Consider the following 21,964-nt stretch of genomic DNA (forward strand, 5'->3'; position numbering starts at 1 on the left):
TATAGCCTATATATCAATGTTTCTGTTTCTCCTTGTGTACTTTGTTCGGAAACAAATAATTCAACCTCATGCACTGTCTGCTCAAACTTTCCAGAAGAGGAAGTAATTGTGTAATCTGTATCTCACCTGGCAGCCAGCCTCTGACCGACAAAGGTATGCGATTCAGTTGTCTTTTCTTCCTGATTCACTGCAAGCAGTATCATCCAGATTAATAAGTGCCCAAGAATTAAGTTTACATAAGGGTCTCCAGCATGGCTTTGCATTAGCTCTATTCATAAGCTGTCTATGAGTACGTACTCACCAGTGGTACTAACTCCTTTGCACAAACTGACAAACATTTGGTGCACAGACTTACAGGTCTTTAGAGGGCTTCAGATTTTTCCAGGGAAAAACCTCTTCCAAGCTGCTAGTCTGTAGGCTCTTTCACTGAAGTGCATTGCACTCTAACCAGCTGAGATATGAGGATTTCATATCTCTGTATCACAAGGTACAAGTAGATTTATCAGAAAAGTAGAAACTCAAAGCTAATTTTGCACGGGCTTCTCTTTTTCCCTTTCAAAAAATAAAATAGTAAAGCTTAGCTTCTAGCAAACAATCCAGGAAACGTACTAATCCAGATTAAAACGTGATCTAGCAAGAGCAATATAATGCTTATGCCACACTTTGTGAAAAGCTTCTTAAAGTCATTTTTTGGAAAAGAGGACTCATGACATTACAAATTGCCTTCAGATAATGTAAAGGATCAATTCCACCTTCCCTTGTACTGGCAGAAACACAGGACACAGCAGTAGAGGGCTACATTTGCTTTCATATCAACAAGCCTTGCGCATACTTTAACAGCAGCAAGGCAAACCATTCCCTATCGATGTGCAGAGGGGAATTCAGAACACACCACCTCATGTATCAATCCCAACCGGAGAAGGTTTGGGGCTGCAGAAAAGAGTGACAGACTTCACTGGTAGCCACTCACTTCACCTTCAAGTCATACCCTATAGTTCACAGTATTGGCAATCCTGGGTGCATTTGTTGCCAAGGTCTATTTGTTTTCCTTTTGGTCAGCCACGATACAGTTCCCAGAAGTTAAACAAGTCAATATCATGTTTTACCAAGGTAAAATCTGAAGAATATGCCGAAAAGCATGGACAGACTGTAGCACTGTTCAGGACGAACATTTTGCACCTGAACCATTCCCCATTGTAAGAAATTTCCTTCTGTCAAGAGACTCAACACCTCATGTCACTGAGAAGTTATACCCACCCATATCCTACCTGTGAAACCTGTCAGATAGCCCTGTTTCTGTTGTCTTCTCATCCGGGGAAAGCATAAAGAACGATGCCTCCCCAGTGTCAGAATTCATTGCTCTTACCCGTGATCCTGACAGCTCACTTGTGACACTTATCTCTGTTCCTCTCACACCCATCCTCTCCACCAGCCAGATGTTAAGGTAACACCATTATGCCGTGCCAATTTATCACAGCACACTGCATTGTTTCATACATTACAACTTCACATTCTGCTGGGTGTTAATAATCAGAGGAACACTCCCAGTATGATCCTGTGGGCCACACTAGTACTTTGACACTTAGTTATTTCTTTGAATTACAACAAAAATAAATAAATTCTGCATGTTTTCTGTTTAGGGGAACTTTCTAAGTGCTTCAGTACTTCCCACCAGTTCCTCTAGTGCAGATGATTTAATCTAAGGCAAAGTCTCACATAAGCACTAAAACATTTGACCAAGTATTTCAGTTCTATATGATCTCTGTTCAGAATCTGAAATCCAGCTTTGCTGCTGCCAAAATGATCTCCACCTTTTTACACAGGCAAGTTTCCACTTACATAACCGTATGTTAACTTATCCACCAAAATTAGAACCTATATATTTAATGAAAATAAATGGTTCAAAATCAACACTGAAATATTTTACTTGCCTATTTTTTTAAGCTCCAGTCAAACAAAACCCACATTTGGCACCAACACCACAACATGGACCCCAGTTTGGAACTTTAAAAAATCATGTCAGCAAGATGTTCCCTGAAGATGTCCTGGTGTTCTCCAAATCAGAAGGAGCAGGCTGTGGCCACACCACTTCTGACAGCAACTGGATCCCTGAAGTGCACTGCTTTGCTAAATGACTAGAGTAAGGAAGCCTTGAGGAAGCCAAAGGATTGCTGGGCTTGACAGAAAAAAACAAAAAAACAAAAAAACAAAACACATCTTAGGAAACTTTGCAAGTGAGAGACTGAGTTCTGCTCATGACTTCCCACATGTTTGTGCATTCACATGGCTTCCTCTAAAGAAAAATTTGGCCCAGAGCTTGTGTCCTGCTTTCCTGTGTCCCTGCCAAGGCCACATGTGTCCCGTGTTCATACTTTTTTTTCGGCATTTAGGCAGCTGCATCCAAGAGGAGAGAAGTAAAGGTTCACCCCATTCACTTGTTATTCAAAAGGACATTGACCTCCCAGTCTGATAAATGATTGAAATGTGGTTTTTTTAGTGCCCTTGAACACTGTTTGAGGAAAATATAGAACAAAACCTTATATTTTGCTGGAACTATTCTAAAAAAATAATGACTTTTGTTTTCTCCCACCCTCAGCTCATTACCTTGAAGTCATTCTCTCCCTGTCTGTTCTCAGAGGGTGGTCTTCCTAAAACCATGAGGTCAAAGCAAAGATTTTCACCAATCTCCACTGACCAGAGGCATCCACAACTTCCACCAATGCCTCTTAAAAATCTGTTAAGAAATAAACTTGGGGAAGTGAGAACCAATCATACCACCCAGGAGGACTATGGAGCTCCACTGCATTCACGCAGCTGTATCGTCAGCTAATCTGCAGTAAAACCTTGTATGGGCACTCCAGTGCTGACTGAGAATGCCTTATTGGGAGATCTTGTACATCTTCTCTATCCAAGCTAACTAAGGGAGCAATAATGGAGAGTGTTAGCAGAGACCTAGCTAGTCCATATAAACTCCCTGAAAAATACATTCCTATTACATATAAAGTAGCCCACTATACTGTGAAAATAGCAGCAGGTATCTCACAAAAATACAGTCACTGAGTTCACATACAAAGTGTCCATGCAGAGAAGGAGATGGCTGCACATGCATTTTTCCTGGCCCACCTTATAAAAGGGCCCAGGGTCACTGTCCCCTCCTCAGATCAGTGTATGGGGATAATGGCCAAATCCAGCACGCTTTGTACTTGCCAGCACGTAAGCTTCCTTTCAAAAACTAGTATGATGCAAAGAGGTGCAGTCCTTTGGCCTTTGGCTCAAGGGGCTATGGCCATGCATGTTTCCCAGGACCAGGCCTTTGCATGTTCCTTGTTCTCCAGGTACAGGACGCAGAGGAAAGCTCAGCACACATTCACTGCACTCAGGCCTCCACGATGATCTCAACATTGATGTGGTTTTGGGGAAAAAGTAAAGTTGTGCACTTTCACTTCTAACAAACAGCAGCTATGACCTAGTCAAAGATTAAACTGCAAAGGAACCTGGTAGGGAATTTTCCTCTTCTTATCTTAATGTCAATATAATCATAAATATTTACAAGAGTTCAGGATAAGAGAATGATCTGAAGACATAGCCTCTAACTTCTACAGTCCTATAGTCAGTGTTCAGCTATGTTTTATCTATCTATACTGGCACTTGGCAACTAATAGCTTAATAAAATAACTGCTGCATTATATTATGATGTGCCAGACTGAGCAACTTGGAAAGCAAATGCCCCAAAGCACAAAATATCCCACAGAAGCTAACATTCATGATTTCCTTACTGGAATAACCAACAGAGAAGAACCCTCAAAGTACAGGGGATACAGATGCAGCCCGTGAGCACTGGGCATCTTTGCTGTACATTTTCTCTTAAGGCAAAAACAATGATTATCAAATACAAGTGGGCAATTCAGAACTGGAAAAGGAGTGTGTATTAAAATGCATTTAACTCCATTACACAGTTCATAAACAGGGCTGCAGAAAACCTTCAAAGATTCTTGGATTTGTTTCTTTGCCACTGCTTAAGCCATTCTGTAGTTCTTTAGCCTGGCTTAATAAAATTCTTACCAACATCAAGATTCTTTATCAACATCAAGAATTACTTAAGACAAAGAATTTAGTAGCTTTCCTGAAGGGCTTAGAAATGTGCACAGCTAAGGTTATCCAGAGCTAATATAGCCAACATCATAGGTTTCCATAAATTAAAATTAGCATTTCTGCAGCAGAACACACCAGTCTTTAGCTGTGGGGGATTAGAAAAGGACTGTGCTAGAGTTATCCCACAACTGCCTAGCCTCAGGGTTTATTTTCCTCATCCTCTAAAGCAGCTGATACTGGCGCATAGGTTGAAGCTGGTCAGATCCAGTTCACTAATTCTGATGTTCCTGACTTGCAGCATTTTCCTTCCCCTGTAACTTTCTAAAAGTCTGAGGGAAATTCAAAGAGCTTCTAGCATGCAAGCCCCTTCCTTTAAACAGGGCTCTGAGGCAAACTGAAAGATCAGCTGAAGTGATACACTCAAATTAAGTTTTAGACCCCAATTTCCCTCTTTCAATAGCACCACTTGCTGCAACACTGACTGCCAGGAGTGAAATTTAAAGTCCATTGGAACTGCTCTGCATAAAACTGGATGAACCAGTATCTTTTCCAAAGAGAATCTTATCACTTAGTCACAGTATAACAGTAATGCATTAAAGTGTAACAAAAATATTTCATAGGTCAAGGCTTCTCACTGTAATTGACAGCTCTGTCTCTAGACCAGTTTAAGGAAGCTGGAACGTGAAAGGAGCTACCATTTGCTGTAAAATAGCATGTGCTGTTTTGAAATACCTGCATGTATTTTGGAATCATTTCTGTGCTTTAGAAACATGAAATATCCACTATGAACTCTGAAAAGATTTGGCATAGTGAATTTGCAGGAAAAAAGGCAGGATTACTGCACAAGAATAAAGCTATTCAGTAACTAATTCCCCAATGCATGTGTGTTAGAAATACTTAGTGATCTGTGTAATTCCACATTTATCTGATAGTCATCCATTTCCACATATGTCAAAGCTCAACACTGAGCATAAGTCAATGAAAAAAACAAGCTGCTGTAGCAAGAATTATCTATGTATATATTTAGCACCTAGCAGAATATGAACCACAAGCCCCTAAATATCTCATTGAAGTTGTTTTCCTAGGAGATCTCAATAAAGGTATTCTTGTTTCTCCTCCAGAGCTATTTTACTTTTTCTTTTTTACTTTTACTTACTAGAGATGAGACACTCTAGATTAGTCCTACACCCTTGCAAATAATGATTCTATATGGAAAATAACTTATTTATGATCCACTCATATTTTTGTCAGCTGCCTGACTGGCTGCAGCATGCCCCAATTTTTCTTTTTGTCTACAGAGAAATTGCCCCAAGCAGGCATGAAATGGAGGTATTTCTGATTCCCCAGTCAATATTTATCTTGATTGTGAAAATGCTAAGTTTGAATCATTGAGTAAAACCTCTACCAAAAAAACTGAACCCTGTAATTAGGTGACCCCTTACCTCGAGGCTGAAGCCATGCAGCATTGAAGCACCTGACTTGCACTGTTCAACAAAGCAGACTGATAACGTGCTCAGTAGGGCAGAGGGATGTGGCATGGGGGCAGAACGGCATGGCACCAAGATGACCAGTAGCACAGGCTATCAGTTTGATATCAGTTCCCTGGGAGCACTGACCAGTGTTTTATCTAAAGCTTTCTTTTGCACTCCTGACACTCTGAAGGTTAACCTTCAAGGTTATCATTAGTAACCACAGATCAAGTAACGGGCAGCTTATGTCCCATCACTGCCATCTTAGCTAGCTGTGCCTGAATACACATGTGAGTTATCAAGAGGTAACAAAGCCAGACTGACCCGAGGGCCCAACCAGCCTAGTATCCCATCCTCAGCATCAGGCATTAGCTGACACCTACTGAAGATAAAGAATGAGACAAGCATGTGATGCTTGTCTTTTATCTTCCCTTGCCTCCAACTATTTGCAGCTGAGACAGCCAGCTGAAACCTGATGAGCTTTGTTCACTTCCTAGCCCCTTTCTTCAGGTTATTTTCATCTGGCTCCTAGTAATTTCACATGGCCTATACTCCTTGTATCAGAAGGGAGATTACACAACTGATCCCTCTCTATGCCACTCAGCTCTACAGACTTTATTATATTCCTCTGTTTTCTGACTTATTCCCAACACAGAAACTGTTCTATACCTTATATCAACCTGATTGCTTCCTGGAGACTTTTTCCAGATCTGTCATATCCTGACATGAAAGAAAGAGCACATCACATAGTGGTACTCTAGGCATAGATGAGCCCTAGGGTTACGCAGCAGCCTTCTGGTTTGGCCTCCATCCTTTCCTAGCACTCGATTTGCTTTGCTACCAGCAAGCACTGAGCTGATGTTTCCATAGGACTATCTACCATGACCTCAGATTCAAGTTCAAGCTAGCTCTGACTGAGCTTACTTACCTGGATTTGTGCCATAGTGTGAGACATCACATAGGAATTGTGCAAAAGTATGAAGTAATATGATAATATAAAAGAAGCGTACAGCTTGTTCTTCAAACCAATGCAGTCACCCATATGCCTGATAAAAAACAGAGTGGAAAGCCTTGGAGACTTTCTGGATCCTTCTTGTTCACAAAGAAACCTCAACAAAATTGAAAGGCTAGTGCGTGGGAGGAAGCATGTTCTCACCTTAAACCTCAAGAGGGAGGTGGCCTTAGGTAAACACAGCAGAAAAGCCCAGAGAGCTCATACTGCACTCCATCCCCCGGTCTGATCTTGATCTGCTCTCATTCTCTCACCTGGAATAAAGCAGACAGTAAGAAGAGCTTATGCAAGGTCACTCCTAGGTTTGCATCAGTGGCTGTTGTTTATGCACATTTGAAAGAGATGAAGCACATAAACATCCAGTGAATGTACTGAACCCTGAGCTTATCCAGAATAGACACAATAGATACTAAGCAGCACCAAGGTAACACACAGGACCTCTGAAATACTCCCTACCCTTGCTGCAACTGGTAAAATGCAGCCAAAGCTGTTGAGCCTGAGAGTGCCAATCTTCCACATCTGCTGCCAACACTACAGCTGACATGCTGCAGTTAATGTTAAATGTTAATCCCATTTTGTATGCAGGCTCCCTAGAAAAGTAGTCTTTTCTGATGACCTTCCTTTGAGTTTTGCTTCTCCATTTCAAGCCAACAATGACAACATATGGCTAAGTCACTGGGGTTCTGCATCAGTCTCCACCTATTGCCTTTTATCATGTCTTCCATTGTGGACTACATTATATTTTCCTTCTTCGCTCCTTACAGTCTTTCCCTACCTTCTTCTCGCCTCTATGAAGCCCACTGAGCTACATTAAAGGCTTTTCTGCTTGTGACCGTGGAAAAAGGGCCAGCCAGACACATATATAAATGTCTCAGCAGCAAAAATAAGCCCTGTGGCAGTTGTCAGCTTGTTTGTGTTTGATATCCCTGATATGGAACACTATAACAGAAGCCTTAATTCCTAGATTTTTGGTGCCCAGCATAAAATTGCATTACAAAGTCAGTGCCTGTGAAAATCAAGTTGCACACCCTGCCATCAGCATGTCCAGTGGTGGTTAGGAGTTCAGCTTCTGGCCCGGAATCACTCCAGAGTGCTGACTGGCTCTGCAAAAATGCATCTCTAAACCACAGTTGAGACTTAAAGTTTCACCAGAGGCTTTTTATTTGTAGTAGAAAAGGATTAAGACTCCAGAGTTGAGAAATGAAATTCTCGGCAAGTGTTTCCCACTGAAAATACCATTGAGAGAATTTATAAATTCAGTGGAAAATATGCAACAATTTCAGATACATCCAAATATTATGATATTTTAACACTAAAATAACTTTTTTTTTTTTTTTTTTTACTTCTAAGTGATTTTAACAAAAAATGCTAAGCATTTAAACTTAGAATTAAAAAGCAAGGAAATATGCTTTGTTTCTAAAAGGAACTTTCATTTTCTCAGATCCTTTAACAAAACCACTACCATTAGTGTACATAAATATATCTGACACTTTATATTTTATATATTTAACTGTTCAAACCAGCCTGTGAATATAAATATCAACTATGAGCACAGCTATAGAAAATAAAAAAGTGCACTTCAAAGAAGCTTTGCAAAGTAACAAGAACTACCACTATCAATCTTGAAAAGTTATCTTGAATTACATTCCTTTTCTGCTTTAAGGACTTTAATTTGAATTCAAGTGTACACGTGATTACAAAAGAACTCATGTTTAAGGGTAAGCATGTGATCAAGTACTTCTGCTGAGGAAAAGATTTGTTACAATGCTTAGTATTGAGAATTTCCTCAAGTTCATTGCTGAATCAAAGATTCATACTTTAGGTCAAATGTTAGAGTAATCTGTGACCTTAAAATACAGTGAGACAATAGTAGCTTTAGCAAAATGTTTTGAGTTGCATGCACCTACAGAATCATGCAAGCTTGCCATATTCCCTGCTACTATATGAGGTTTTCCACCTGTATTATTAACAAAAGTCATTATAATGAAACAATTTCAGAAAATCATGTTTTTCTCCCCACAAAACTTTGCTACAGGATTCTGAGTACCACTCAGCCTTGGAATGCTTTCATACCTTGAAAGTAAAACGCATCCAGTATAAGGTCTTGATCTTTCTCTCCATTTTCTGTCATTTGACAAAAAGTAGCAAACTTGTCCTGCTGTCACAGTACTGCTGTTAGCCTTGAAACATCTTTAAAGTAAGTGTCATTATTCAGCTTTGTCCTGAGAGAGCACTCAAAGATTGTACAGTTCATCACAAACACATAAATATGTAGCAGAAAAGAAAAAAAAGTCCAATCAAATAAACGAGTGGCAACCAAATGAATAAATAATAGCAGAAATCCTCTTACAAGACAATAGGAGAATTTCACATTATAAGGAAAAATTCTAAACTTAAGATGGTACCAAGTCTGTCGCAAGTATCACATGTGTGACAACGTATGAAATTAATGCTTTTAATCATTTAAGAACCCAAAAAGTTCTTAAAGAGATCAAATATCCACTCAGTAACTCCACAACAGAGCCAGGGAGTGAACCTAGATGTCCTGGCTTGTGCTTCAGCTACTGGGTCACCAGCACAAAAATTATTCAGAACTGGTGCTGTGCTAGGATACGAGAACAACTTGTGTCATGCCTTTCTCTGCCTGATCATAAATACTGAGCAGCTCATTAAGTGTAAGAGCTTTCTAATACAGCAGGTTAATTGATTTAATATTTATTTGCAATCCCAGCTTATTTTTAGTTATAGAACATGATCCCCCTAGGAATAAATTCACATTTCTACACTGAGTGGTGTTTTTTTTGTTTGGTTTGTTTGGTTTTTGTTTGTTTGTTTGTTTGTTTTTGGTTTGGTTTGGTTTGGTTTTGACCCAAGATGCCTCCATAGCCATGCAGCATTCTGCAATATACCAAAGCACTGCTCAGGCATGTTCTGTTGTAAACAGGCATCTCTTCTACTACAGCTGCTAAACCCTTCAGTATCACGAGGATAGAGTACCTCTTGTATTCTTGCTACAAAAAAACACAAACCTTTACTGCTGTGTAATAGGACAATATGGAAACAACCTATGACCTGGGTATTCCTGCACCCGTATAGATACCTTACTTTTCAGTTTCACACCTCTTCTGAATGTTGCAATTCTCTTCAGCAGTTTCACCAGAAACTCTGCATATTTTTCCAATATACAAGCATTTATTTCCCAGTATATATGTGGATAACTAAAACAAGCAGTCTATCAAAGCAAGTTAGTTGAACTTTGTGTTAAAACTATTTGTATGCTGCATTTATTCCAGAGGCATGTTTGTCCCACCGGTTCTGATCTTATCTTTAGCCTGTACAGAGAAATGACTTCCATGAACTTTAGAAGGTCATCTTGTTAAACATCTATCCACTCTCCCCCACTCTTCCTAATCATCTAGAAATAATAATTAACTGAATTTGCTGGGAAGGGGTTGGTGACTTTACTATCCAATTCACGTTACATATTTCAGATGACTCATACACTGCAACTACACTGCGTCCAAGGGTTTTTCCCCTACAAAAATCCTTACTCAAACTTACCAACTTATTTCTTCAGCAAAGGAGCAATGTACATTTCTAAAACTTGCAAAAGCAGGCTTTGTGCTCTTGTGCAGGTATGAGCCCATCAAAAGCAACATGACACAAAGCAGAGAGCTTACATTTGGGACTCCATTGGGAAAGAGAACAACTGAGTCAGGCAGAACTCCACGCCAAACCTCTTTGGCTTAATATCGACTCCAATCCTTTAAAGATTCTGCCAAAGTCTTTGGAAATCGATTGCCTAATACCACACTTTGGGAATAATACCGGTATATTCACTGGAGCACAGCAGATATTTCAAGCAGCCTGCAGCTGAGTGTTTGGTGCATTGTAAGAACGTGCCCAGCACAGGAAGGTAGGTTCACCAGTTACAGCTGGCAGAGGGTGAAAAAAGAGGGAAGTAACTCCAACTCTAGTTGATTAGATGCAGCAACTCTTCGGAGGAAACTTGCTAGCTTCAGCAGCAACCGGCTTCAGCTGGTGGAGGGAGGTGTCACAGCACATCCTATTCCGCTAGACATTGCTCACTACAGAATTGCTCTAAAACAGCTGGGAATATAGATCACAGTGCATTGCATTCAATGAAGTTGCCTGTTGGGAAGTCAGCAGGACCCTCACATCCATCTAACTTCAAAACAAAACCTAGCAGCTTTGTTTTTTTAAACTGTTTTGAAAGAGGCCCAAGACCTGCATAAAGAGTAACACATTAAAACAAGCCTGAAATTCAGGTTTATAGAGCTTCATTATAATAAAGCCTTGTATCAGGTAACATGAAGGAGTTCTTTCTGGCTCAGTATCAGTGATGGATGAAAGGGAATTTGGTAGCTGTGATACCAAACAATAGCTGCCAGGATTGCATACAGCCACAGCCAGTTAGTTCCTTACTTTCACAAGTACATTTTTCATGAAAAATAGGATTGTTTTCCTCTTTGTTTTTCTCTGTGTAGTGTTCAGCAAGGCAGTCTTTAAGGAATAAAAGATTTTTTCAACTTGTAAATACAGCTCTAACATTTTAATTACCCAGTTCAATCTCCTCATCTGAAACATTACCAAGAATGAGGTTGTTGGTGGGAGAAGATGCCTGCCAGCATTCCTGAAAACTTACTTTTGGAACATCTTGTGTTTTGTTTTTAAGGGAGGCCTGAACCAAATCATACCACATTAAATGGAAAGGCCTGTTGAAGCATAGGTAAGTGCTCCAATTAATTCCAAGGACATTTGGAACAGCCTTCCTATGTAATTGGTATATTCTGATGTTTGTAATATAGGAAAAGGCTTTTCATACACCAAGGCAGTAATCTCAAAGTCTCAGGAACAAACCTGGCAAAGAGAAGATTAATCAAACTAAGATCAGATTGCTCCCTTTCTAGTAGGCTTTTGTATTTTCCTGGAAAACATTTGCTGTAAGTGTGGAAAAAGGCAAATTAATACTAAATTGCAAGTGAGCATGCAAGTTTTTTCTAGAGCTTTGAGTTGGACCAATCTCCCACCATTCTTCCATCAAAGGAAAGCCCAGAAACTTGTCTTCCTGTTAAGTATGTATATATAAGCTTATGGCTCTGTGGGCTGTTCATCTCTCTCCATTTCCTGGGGATGCGTTCCTAACTAGTGTCTGGGCCAATCACTACACCAAAGACATTTATTCAGATGAGAGACCTGAAAGAAGGTGCATGACTACTCATACAGTAATTAATCCCATGTGATGCAATCAGCTTGTGAGTATTAAATGTTTGTGCAAAACATTGAGTTAATAAATGTAAACAGACTCTACAAACCTTAACCTGCTTGCAGTTGTATTTATGGTAGTAGTTTCTTTAAATTATACTCAGAAGTACAACTTCTTCACCTGGCTCACAGCAGTAGCCTGCATAAATAATCAAGAGTTAATCTGAACACAAATCTGCTTCAAGCTGCTTCCATACATGTGAAAAGAGGATTTCAGAGATTCCTTTCAAAACACTTTCAGCTGCTCTTTCAATTCCCTAACTACTGCTGAGAGTAGCACAGATGGGCTCTAGTTTCTCCAGTCAAACATCTGCACATTTTTAGCCCCTTACAAAAGATGGGCAGGCTACTCCTGAAGTGCCAGAAGACTGTCAGACACATTTTTAACCTTTCAGCTCTGAGGTTTTAGATTACTCCTGTTCATGCTGACAAAGCCAATGTGCTGCCCTTATCCATGGTGACAAGGCCACACTGATCACTTGCCTCAACTTCCTTCTCCCTTACTTATCTTATTAGCCTATGAGCACGTTCACTTCACCTTTGCCCTTATTCTAACTGCCCCATTCAGGGTGTTTTATTAGACCTCAAAATACCAAGCAGTGTCTGAAAAAATCATGTTTATATTATAAGGCAGATTTTATCTGCCTCTCACAAACAGTGATCAAAGAAGGAATATGCAGATGGAAGTCTCCTTGTCATGGGTAAGTAACAATCCGCTATTTCCTACAATTCAGGTTGCCCAAGAACTTGTTCAAGATGACTCTCAATATAAAGCTCAGCTGCAAGAAGTACAGGACTCAGGCCAATAGCACCCACAGGATCACAAGCACACTCCCCTCACTTCCAAATAAAGTTTGAGTATGTTGCACTGCCTGTTCAAAGAATAACAAAGACTCAGATCTGAGTGAAAAGTGTTTCAATATTTTGCTAAGTAGAAGGAAACACCCAGTCTGAATAAGTCTGAGATGCTGTTAAAGACCCCCAGAGAAGCCAGAAACCTGTTACTCTGCAAAGACATCCAAGCTTCCTAAAATAATGATTTATACTAGTTCAGAAAGCATTGGCACCTGATCTGCCCAGGGACATGATCTCTCATTGACCTACACATCCCCAGCAAGATCAGTTGTAAGCAGTGAATCCTAGGAGGAATTAAAAAGCTTTCATTCTTGTCATGGATGAACTCAGTTATAAACCTTGTTTATAGCTCCCTGGATGTTCTCTGTTTACTGTCCAACAGTCCCAAAAGCACTGTTTGTCAATTCATGGCAGCACCATGGTCACCTTACAGTAGCACACAGAGCTTTACTTCAGTTAGGCTGTGCCTCTCAGAGCACTTTTCAGCCATGCCTATATATTAAAAGTGTTAATTTAAATTTGACATCTGATTTTAAAAGCAATGGGTAGAAAGATTTAGACGTTGTGTCTTAACACAATCATTCTAAAATAAATCTCTTTTCCTGGTCTTTCTATGGCAAGTGGGAAAGATACGGCAGAATAACAGAAGAGCACATCTACCTGAAACCAAGTTTACATCGTTGGTTAACAAATGAATTAAACATGATCTGATAGATAAAAAGCAACTCAGATACTTGGGTTATCTCCAGACTTGAGTGACATTTGATAGGTCACTTGAGTTCTCTGAACTTCTGCTCTGATTGTAGTTATATCGCATGGGCATGGAATATTTTACAAAGCATGTTTATACAGTATTGAGAAAAATTAGATTGCAATCCCTTTTACATCTTCAAAAGCTAATACAAACAGTTTAAACAGATCATTTCTAGAGACCTGTAATGATTAACATGTGAGTTTTTTACCACATAATTAGAGACCTTCTTTTCCAAATACGTAAGTATACCTTTCATGACTCTGGATGAGTAATCTGAAAATCCCAGCACTTGGTATATTAACACCAAAATAGAAATTTAACATATTCCGGTATTACATTTTCATGGTTTCCTGAGGGCTTTTAAAGTTGTATACAGTTACATTTGTATTGAATCAATAAAATATGTTCCTCTCCATAAAAACACTGCCAGTCTTCCTGTGGGTATTTCATTGTCATGTCTCTAAACCAAGCATGGTCCTTGTGAACTCTAACTGACACGCTCAGAAAATTTCTGGCCACATGTCTGTACTAAATGGCCTGCAGCCATACCTCTTACAGCTTTGATCTGGTACAGCTTCACAACAGGACTGACCTGCCAGATTTAAATGGAGATGTCCAAGGAAAACAGCTGAACAAGCATTAAGGTGAAGTAGGAACATCTGATGTGACTGCCTTCAGAGGGTCTGTACCTGGAGATACAGGTCTCCATTCTGATATCAGTCTTAAGACGCTGGAAAAAAATAAAAATCAAAGGCAGCATGTTACAAATGGAGATAAACAATGCAGTATGCTTTCCCGGACATTAGTACTGAACAGATTCCATCAGGATACTTGAAGTGCCATCTTGTGGAAGGTCAGCCTGAGCTACTGAGCAATATCAGCAAATGAACAACAATGAAAACATTAAGTCTAGTTACAGATTGTGGTCCAATTCAGGTTTTATCATTAGAGCTTGTCCACTGTGGAATTAGCAAGATGATAACATTCAACAAGATGCTGGCTCTTAGTCTGCTATTATTTGCATTATGCAAATAATATATTATTTCACAATATGAATATTGTGAAAGTAGTGTATGGGTTGATCAGAAACCATTCCACTGTAGCCAAAATACTAAAGAAACAATAGTTGGTGTGAAAAAAAGAGGAAAAAGTGGTTCTATATATGTATGTATATATGTACTACTTTCTGGAAGTGAGGTACTAAATAAAGACTTTGCTTCTGAAATAAAGTAGCTGTAAATTACAATGATGGAATGAATCCTGTGCTAACACTCCCCTCACCCCCAAGTCAACAAGAAAGATACAGGTTTTGGCCCTGTAACAAGATATAATATAGTGAACTCCAGACCACGCAGCATAAGCCAAGATAAGTTAGGATAAAACCAGCCTCATGAAACTCCAAGAGTTGTTCAACACAGAACTATACAAGCTTTTATTTTTTACAGTACTCAAACATATGCCATTGTCACTTACCATATTGGCATTTTGATCAGTTTTCATTTAGAGAGTTTGTAGATTTGTTCTCCCCTGAGATCCTGAAGTATGTATGCTTCTTCCCATATTTGAAGTGCAGATGTATGTTTTGAGATTAAGTACTTTCTTTTCAAGGAGGCAACAAAACAGAATAGGATACCACCAAACTCTTGGTGGCACAGCACACTGTGTTCTACCAGTGGCTGCACTAAACACTGCTGCTCCTGCAGAAGGTAGAGAGGAAAGCACGCTATTATTACACAACTAGTAAATACCAGCAGGCATTATGTAGCAGAAATATTATCTGAGCTTAAACTTTCATACATTTAATATGATGCACTTTGAGACAAGGAGAAAAGCCCTAGCTAATCCTGTCTCAGGAAGACAATAACAGTTAAATTTACAATTAAAAAGCTACACACTGCAAAGAAGGTAAGAAAGTTCCAGCAAAAAGTTAATATTTTTCTATTTTACATATCACAGCCACTTTTCCCTACTACAAGACTGAGCTTACAGAAACCCTACAACATTCTGGTCCCGATATCAAAACTGTTCAGTTAACTGTTATCAGTACTGTTTATGCAGAGTGATAAAGCATCCTCTTCTGATTTCAAAATATATATACAAGTTATTCCAAACAGAACTAATTAGTTTATTACTGATACTAAAGCATTTATTAGAAAGTTCAACGTACATTTTACATTACAGCATTTATTATTAGCTCCACCTTTTACTTCTCAACTACTAGAAATGCTTGTCTTTGTATTGTTTGTAAATGCACAAAAACAATTAAACACCAGTATTTTTACAAACAGGTGACTTAATCATGAAGCCCTAATTTCAGAGATTACACCCTTGCTGACATGTATATCAGTAGAATCTGTACCTGGAGAACCACAAAATGTTTTTTTCAAAATGACCCCAAACCAAACTTAAGAGCCTGTCATAAGGCATTCTCAGTCCAACAGGCAGAAGTTGCTAATATTTCAAACTTCAAAATTTTACATCAGAATGATAACCAAGAAAATCAAAACCTTTTTCACAACAGCTGCTTAGCATTACTTTGAAGATTATTAACTCAAATGTTGCCACAGAAAGAAAGGTTTTGTCTCACCCTATACAATTGCACAACATTTACTGCAGGAGGATTAGACGTTACTGTACCAAACACTGTTACCTAAGGCTTGATTTCAGCTCCTGTGAGTTCCCTCTTTGGCAGCTCCACAGAAAAGGGTTATGCATGCTAGATGCCCACCACGAGCCAGAGAACTGAAATAAAGAAAGAGGAACACTCAGCAGAAGATTCAGATCCAAGTACGCTCTCACAGACATCACTAATATATAATTCCAGGTTAGTTTCAAGAATTATTTAACCCATACTTGATCTTGTCCTATAAGCCTATCAGAAACAAAATCAAGAAATATTCAATTAATTTATTTAAAAATTAAGTCAGCACTGCAGTTAAAGTGAAGAAGCCTTGGCATGGAGGGGAAGCAAGCTTAACATCGCCTTTGTGCTTGTTCAGCGAATTAAATCTCATTGCACACATTTGGACCCACTTTGAACAATCTCAGCACAAAGACCATTACTACAGACTGCTTTCCACTGCCTAGTCCTAGGAAAGGACTCTCAGAACGGGGCTGGAGGATAAACCATAAGCAGCACAAACAGCCCAGTTCCATCTGCCCACCTTCCCTCCACTGCTTGCTCATTCTACCCACTCCCTGCCCCTCAGCTGTGCCAACACACTGTGGTGATGGTCAAATAGGATCAAAACACTTTTGAGAAAGAAAAACTTTTAAAGTGCCATAAAAACTGGCTTCTTCCTCAATCCAATCTGCTTTGCCTGCTAATCCACCTTGCCTCGTGGCTCCAATCACTGTATCAGTCATCATAGCACAAATTAGGTTCTTGCTCTGCTTTTTTATCTCCTGATTAATATTTCATTGCTTCCAATTTGATTAAGAATAGTGAAAGAGCAAGACAGCTCAAGAAAATCAATAGTTATGTGGAAAAAACAGCCTTGAAGCTTTGTCTGAAGGCTCCTATGAGCAGACTTGACTCATTTCACTGCCACCAAATGACGGAGCAGGGCAGGCCAGGGAGCACAGCCAGGGTCAGCTGAGAGTCCAGACCACCCCTCAAGCTCATGGTGATGAGGAAGGTCCAAGGTTGAGAGAGGAATGTCCAGGGAGACAAAGAACTAAATCACATCAGTACAACTACCCTAATATTGAAACTCATCTCTCCACATCAAAAATAAGCATATTCAGGAAAACAAGGCTCCTTTGCTCCTCTTGCTGCTTCCTGTATGGATAAATAAGTGAATTCCATCTCTGTGGTTATTAGCCTGAATTGCTCATAAGCACTACTGTTCACTCTAAGCTTTCAGTAGTTATTATATACATACATATATGTGTACGAAATAACTAGCATCTAACTTAGGCTCTCAGGCCCTAATTGAAGGGCCAGTGAAATCAGCAGAGTCTTTTCATTCAATTAGATAGTCTCATACCTCAATATACTTAACACAGCTAAAAGGAGAAAATGGAAGAAATTAGTAGGAATTATTAAAGGAATAACTACACCGGGGAATAGAGCATGCTGGAGGTGGCTTCAGGAACAACTTGTGATATTTAACATTTTATTCAGCCAAACCAAACTGAACTGCCTCCAGAACAGCTCTGGATCTAATGGAAAAATTTGGCTATGACGCTATGCATCAAGATCAGTTTATCCCATGTTCATCCCATGTCACTCAGAGCCAGTTTTCTTTTGCATGGAATAGGATCTCTGTTTGGTCCTTTCTGCTCTCCTGCCAGTGCTCTGACCAGTGTAATCTCTATTATTTTTGGTTTAAAAAAAAATTAAAATAGAAATTTGACACTGGCAGCTCTGAAATATGGACTCAAGGTACAGGTAGAAGAGTTACCTGAATCACAAGATCTAGATCCCATTTGCTGTAAACAGCAGGTTAGCACTGACTACTTCATCACACCACACTCATAAGAGGAAAGCAGAACCTAGCCTCTTGTTGCAGAACATTTGATCTTTCTCTGGGCAAGAGGAGACTGAATTTAGTTGTGTAGCTTCCTGTAATAAAACATAGAAAACGAAGTTCCCACAAGTTTCTCATTGATATGTCCTTTAGACAAAGCAGTTGGAGAGAGCACATGACAAGGCTACCAAACACTAACCTCTCAATCATTCTCGAGAGAGAGAAAATGGGAGAAAATGCCTCAAGCCTCATGTGAGGATGAACTGTTCCCTATCACCTTGGCTGACCCTCTGCACTGCTTCTGGCGCAATGAATTCCTATGGCTCCACTATGCCACTGGTGCCTCGAATAATCTCTCTTTTCCAGTAGCAATATACAGGGTGTGCAAGTTAGTGGTGGTAGCAGCAGTGCCATGGGACGCACAGCTTGGAGTACCAGAGCAAAATCTTCTCACAGGCATTCACTCTGAGACCCAAACATTTTAAAATGTCCCAGATTCATTTCTGTTCCTTCTGGGACTTTTCTTTTGCTCTTCTGAACCTTTAAATAGGGTGTAAATCCAAGGGACAACGTTAACTCTTTGTGAAGACACACAGTGTAACACTGGTTGGCAATTTTCTGCTCTCAAGGAGAACACTCCTCCACCTCCATCAGAATACCCTCAAGAGGGCCAAGATACTTGCTTGCCTTTGAAAGGGAAATGGAAGGGCATACAAAAGTCCACATTCCTAGAGAGACCAAAAACTTTATTAATTTGTATTTACAGGAGATAGAAAAAGTTCATTAATCAACACTTAAACACTCACTTCGTCTCATTAGAGAGAAAAAAAAAAAGTTTCACTCTATCATTTATATCCCAGTGCAGGTGTTACAGGCAGAAAAGGCTTCAAGAGATATCTTATTTCCACTGGATTCTTCAACCATGATTCATATGACAGCACTGCTGCCAGGCACATGTTTTAATAAAAATGGAAAACAAGTTAGCCTGAGAATGGCTGTGTCTGTTCTGGGTTCAGATAAGCTTGAGTGACTTTTCTTCAAAGGGTAGCTTTAAATGATCTCTGCCTTTTGTTTAGAGAAAATCAGTAACCAGCTTCTTAAACTTCTAGTCTACTAACTTGAACACAGTATTATATGGAGATGTATTTGTACCTGCCAGTGACTGGTGAAATCACAGATTTTTGATATAGAAGAGTTTTAAACCTTCATTCTATATGAGACAGTCCCTTTAAAGAAGATGCAAAGATATTTTGAAACATAAAATCCATTAGGCGAAAAAGCTGTTTTCCCACATCATGCAAACATTTAAATAACTTTAACTGAAATTCCTCTCTCTGCCTAGACTGGCTCCTCTTTCTTTCTCCATCCTCCTCTTAGCAAATATCCATTTATTTAGGAATTGCATTTACTGTCCAATAAATATTTACTGTACTGGAAGCTAAAATACTCCCAGATTAGTGTGCTGAGCTAAATAACAGTCAATGTCCTCATTGTTTTCAAAGATCAGTGTCCAAATACAAGTACTTCAGAATTAAGTTGAGGACATACTAATAACAATGTGGATGAAGGAAACGTAGAGAAAAAAGCTTCCTGCAGAAATTTAGATAATGAAAAAGGTAACTTAAGTCTGTCTATCCAAGCCAGTGTTAGATAACTGGAGGCAAGTGGTTGGGGGAAAAAGGGGAAAAACAAAAACAAAACAAACAAACAAAAAAAACCCACTTAGTTTTCTTGTTCCAAGGCATTCCAAAACCATTCATCCTTGGAACAGTCCAAATAACAAATCCCCCTTGTACAAAATTTTTCTGGCATTCTGGTCCAGATCTGCTTCTGCTCTCTCAGCTCCGACTGACAGCTCTTTCATGACTTACATTTCTCTAGCCCCTCACATTGCTAAATATCTGACTTCTATTTAAAAAAGCAAACTCTCAGTGATTTTTTCTACCTGCTGGAATGCATCAGGGCACTGAGAACACCAAGAGACCCTAATTGCTCTCATCAACTTCATCTGGAGCCTCCACCCCACATCACCCCACTGGCCCAGGAACTGCACTTAAGCTCCAGGCCTCGTTGCTGGTCTTCATCTGAACTGTGCTTGGTTTAGTGCCTTACTGGCTCTGTATCGATCTCAGACCTACCTCCTTGATTATGGCTTGTCTTATGATCACCAGACCTCCTCTGCCAACCTTGTTCAGATGCTGCAGGATTGTCATCTTTGTTGGTGAGGACACTGCTCCTACCTTCTCACTTTCCCTTGCAGAACAGCTCACTCCTGTTCCTCTGTGATAGCAAGCTGGTGAATAAATTATAAATAACATAAGTTGTTACGAAGGGGCTGAGAGGAAAAATAATGGAGGTCTCCTAAAGGAAAGGGAGCTGAGGAAAAGATGTAACCACAAATTTCTCTGTGTAACTTGAGCAATGAGAACAGGAAGAACCTACCCAGGGCCACCGATTTGCTTGTTGGTGTAACTAAAGCCAGATGTAGAGTCCTTTGGAGGGCTCTGCTCTATGCAATCACAATTCCAGCTATCCAAGACACACCTGCTGCTAGATTATGAGAGGAAGCAGTTGCTTAATAAACCATTTGAATCTGAACAGTAGAGTTTCTAGATCCGTTAGGAAACTGTTATTTTACTATAGTTCTGTATTACTCAGTTTGGCCCTCTTTTCCACTAATGCACAACGTAAATTTTAAAGTGCTTTTCTAATGTCACTGCATTTACTTATCTGTAATAGGTCAGGACACACTGTTAGTTCCATATGTATGTGTAAAATGTCACTTACAAACGTTAAACATGCAATCTTTCACTGTATGTATTGTTCTTTAACTGCCATCCTTTTAAGCAGTCTCCAAAAATCACTTTCCAGCACGTGGGCTTTATCACCAGAATTTAATTGCTTCCTGCAAGCCAGAACATAAAGGATATAAAGGGATATTGTCCTTTAATTAAAATAAATAAATAAATAAATCCTTCTAGTTTATAATTTAGGCACGTAGCAACTTGCAGACAACAGGTAAACTCAAAAAAAACCTGTCCAAAGTAGCTTAAATAAGGCTGTCCATAGATGCACTTTGTTACTAGTGCTTACAGCTCACAGCATGAATTTAGCGTGTTAAATACACATGTGATCTTAACCACAATGCCAGTGCAGACTTTCTCCCATCCGATATGATACGCACAGGATACCACAAAGACTGAAATATAGGCTGGTTTCAAAGCAAAACACCACAAGCTCCAAACAGGAATAAAAAGGTCATTTCTGTGCTAAATAACATCACTGAGTTGAGTAGTCCCAGTATGCTTACTGCGGATTGAAAAATAACGTAATGATGTATCAAACTTCACCCCAAGGCTTCTCTACCATAATTTCTTATGGTTTCTGAAAGTTGCCTTCAGATCCTGCCCAGAGCCTACCCAGAAACCAGAAGAGGAATTAAACAGTGATTCATTCCCAGTTCCAAGAACCATCCCACATACTGTTCCTAGGTAATGAATATAGAGAAAATTGTACAGTCCATAGAAAATAGGAGAAACTGAACACCGTGACCCACACAACGGTTGAAGGAATTAAGATTGCTCATTCCAGAAAGGAAGGCGTTGAAGCATGATAATGAACTTAAAAACATAAAAGGCTGCTGCAGAGCTCTGCGCAGCGCAGACGAGGCAGGACGTGGTGCTGTAGAAATACCATAAAGATCTAAGCGGGACAAGTCAACACAGCAGGCTAGGAAGACCTAAAAGCAATACCCTTCCATAAATGTCTGAATTGATAAGAGTAATCTTGGGAGGGTAAAGGAAGAAAATCTTTCAGGCTGGGAAAACTCAATGACAAGACAAGTCTTGGTGACAGCCTAGCTATTGTATTCATTCTGCAACAAGAATTAGAAACTGAGAACCTAGAGACACGTCTAAACATAAAGGCAGTTCTGTGACAAACAGAATAGAAAGATCTCCACAGGGATGTGGATAAAATGCCTTGCAGAAGTAGGGAGAACACCGAGCCCTGATTTTACTGTGAA

At 39.6% G+C, this 21,964-nt stretch overlaps 1 protein-coding gene across 4 annotated transcripts in view; it reads right to left on the reverse strand.

The window, feature by feature from the left end:
- OSGIN1 (oxidative stress induced growth inhibitor 1) overlaps window positions 1–21,964 on the reverse strand; it is an 82,732-nt gene that overhangs the window by 13,345 nt on the left and 47,423 nt on the right. The window contains exons 4-9 of one of the 4 annotated variants that reach the window (XM_050713217.1): window positions 20,079–20,233; window positions 16,119–16,210; window positions 14,942–15,165; window positions 14,061–14,198; window positions 11,910–11,998; window positions 6,718–6,827 (exon numbers count right to left, since the gene is read on the reverse strand). The gene's annotated coding sequence lies outside the window, so the exon portion shown is untranslated. Of the gene's footprint in view, window positions 1–6,717; window positions 6,828–8,646; window positions 8,764–11,909; window positions 11,999–14,060; window positions 14,199–14,941; window positions 15,166–16,118; window positions 16,211–20,078; window positions 20,234–21,964 lie in introns of all 4 variants that reach the window. The other 3 variants (XM_050713216.1, XM_050713215.1, XM_035543453.2) reach the window with 3 other exon arrangements.

Source organism: Cygnus atratus, chromosome 12 (genome assembly GCF_013377495.2).
Source record: "Cygnus atratus isolate AKBS03 ecotype Queensland, Australia chromosome 12, CAtr_DNAZoo_HiC_assembly, whole genome shotgun sequence".
Lineage (NCBI taxonomy): Eukaryota > Metazoa > Chordata > Aves > Anseriformes > Anatidae > Cygnus > Cygnus atratus.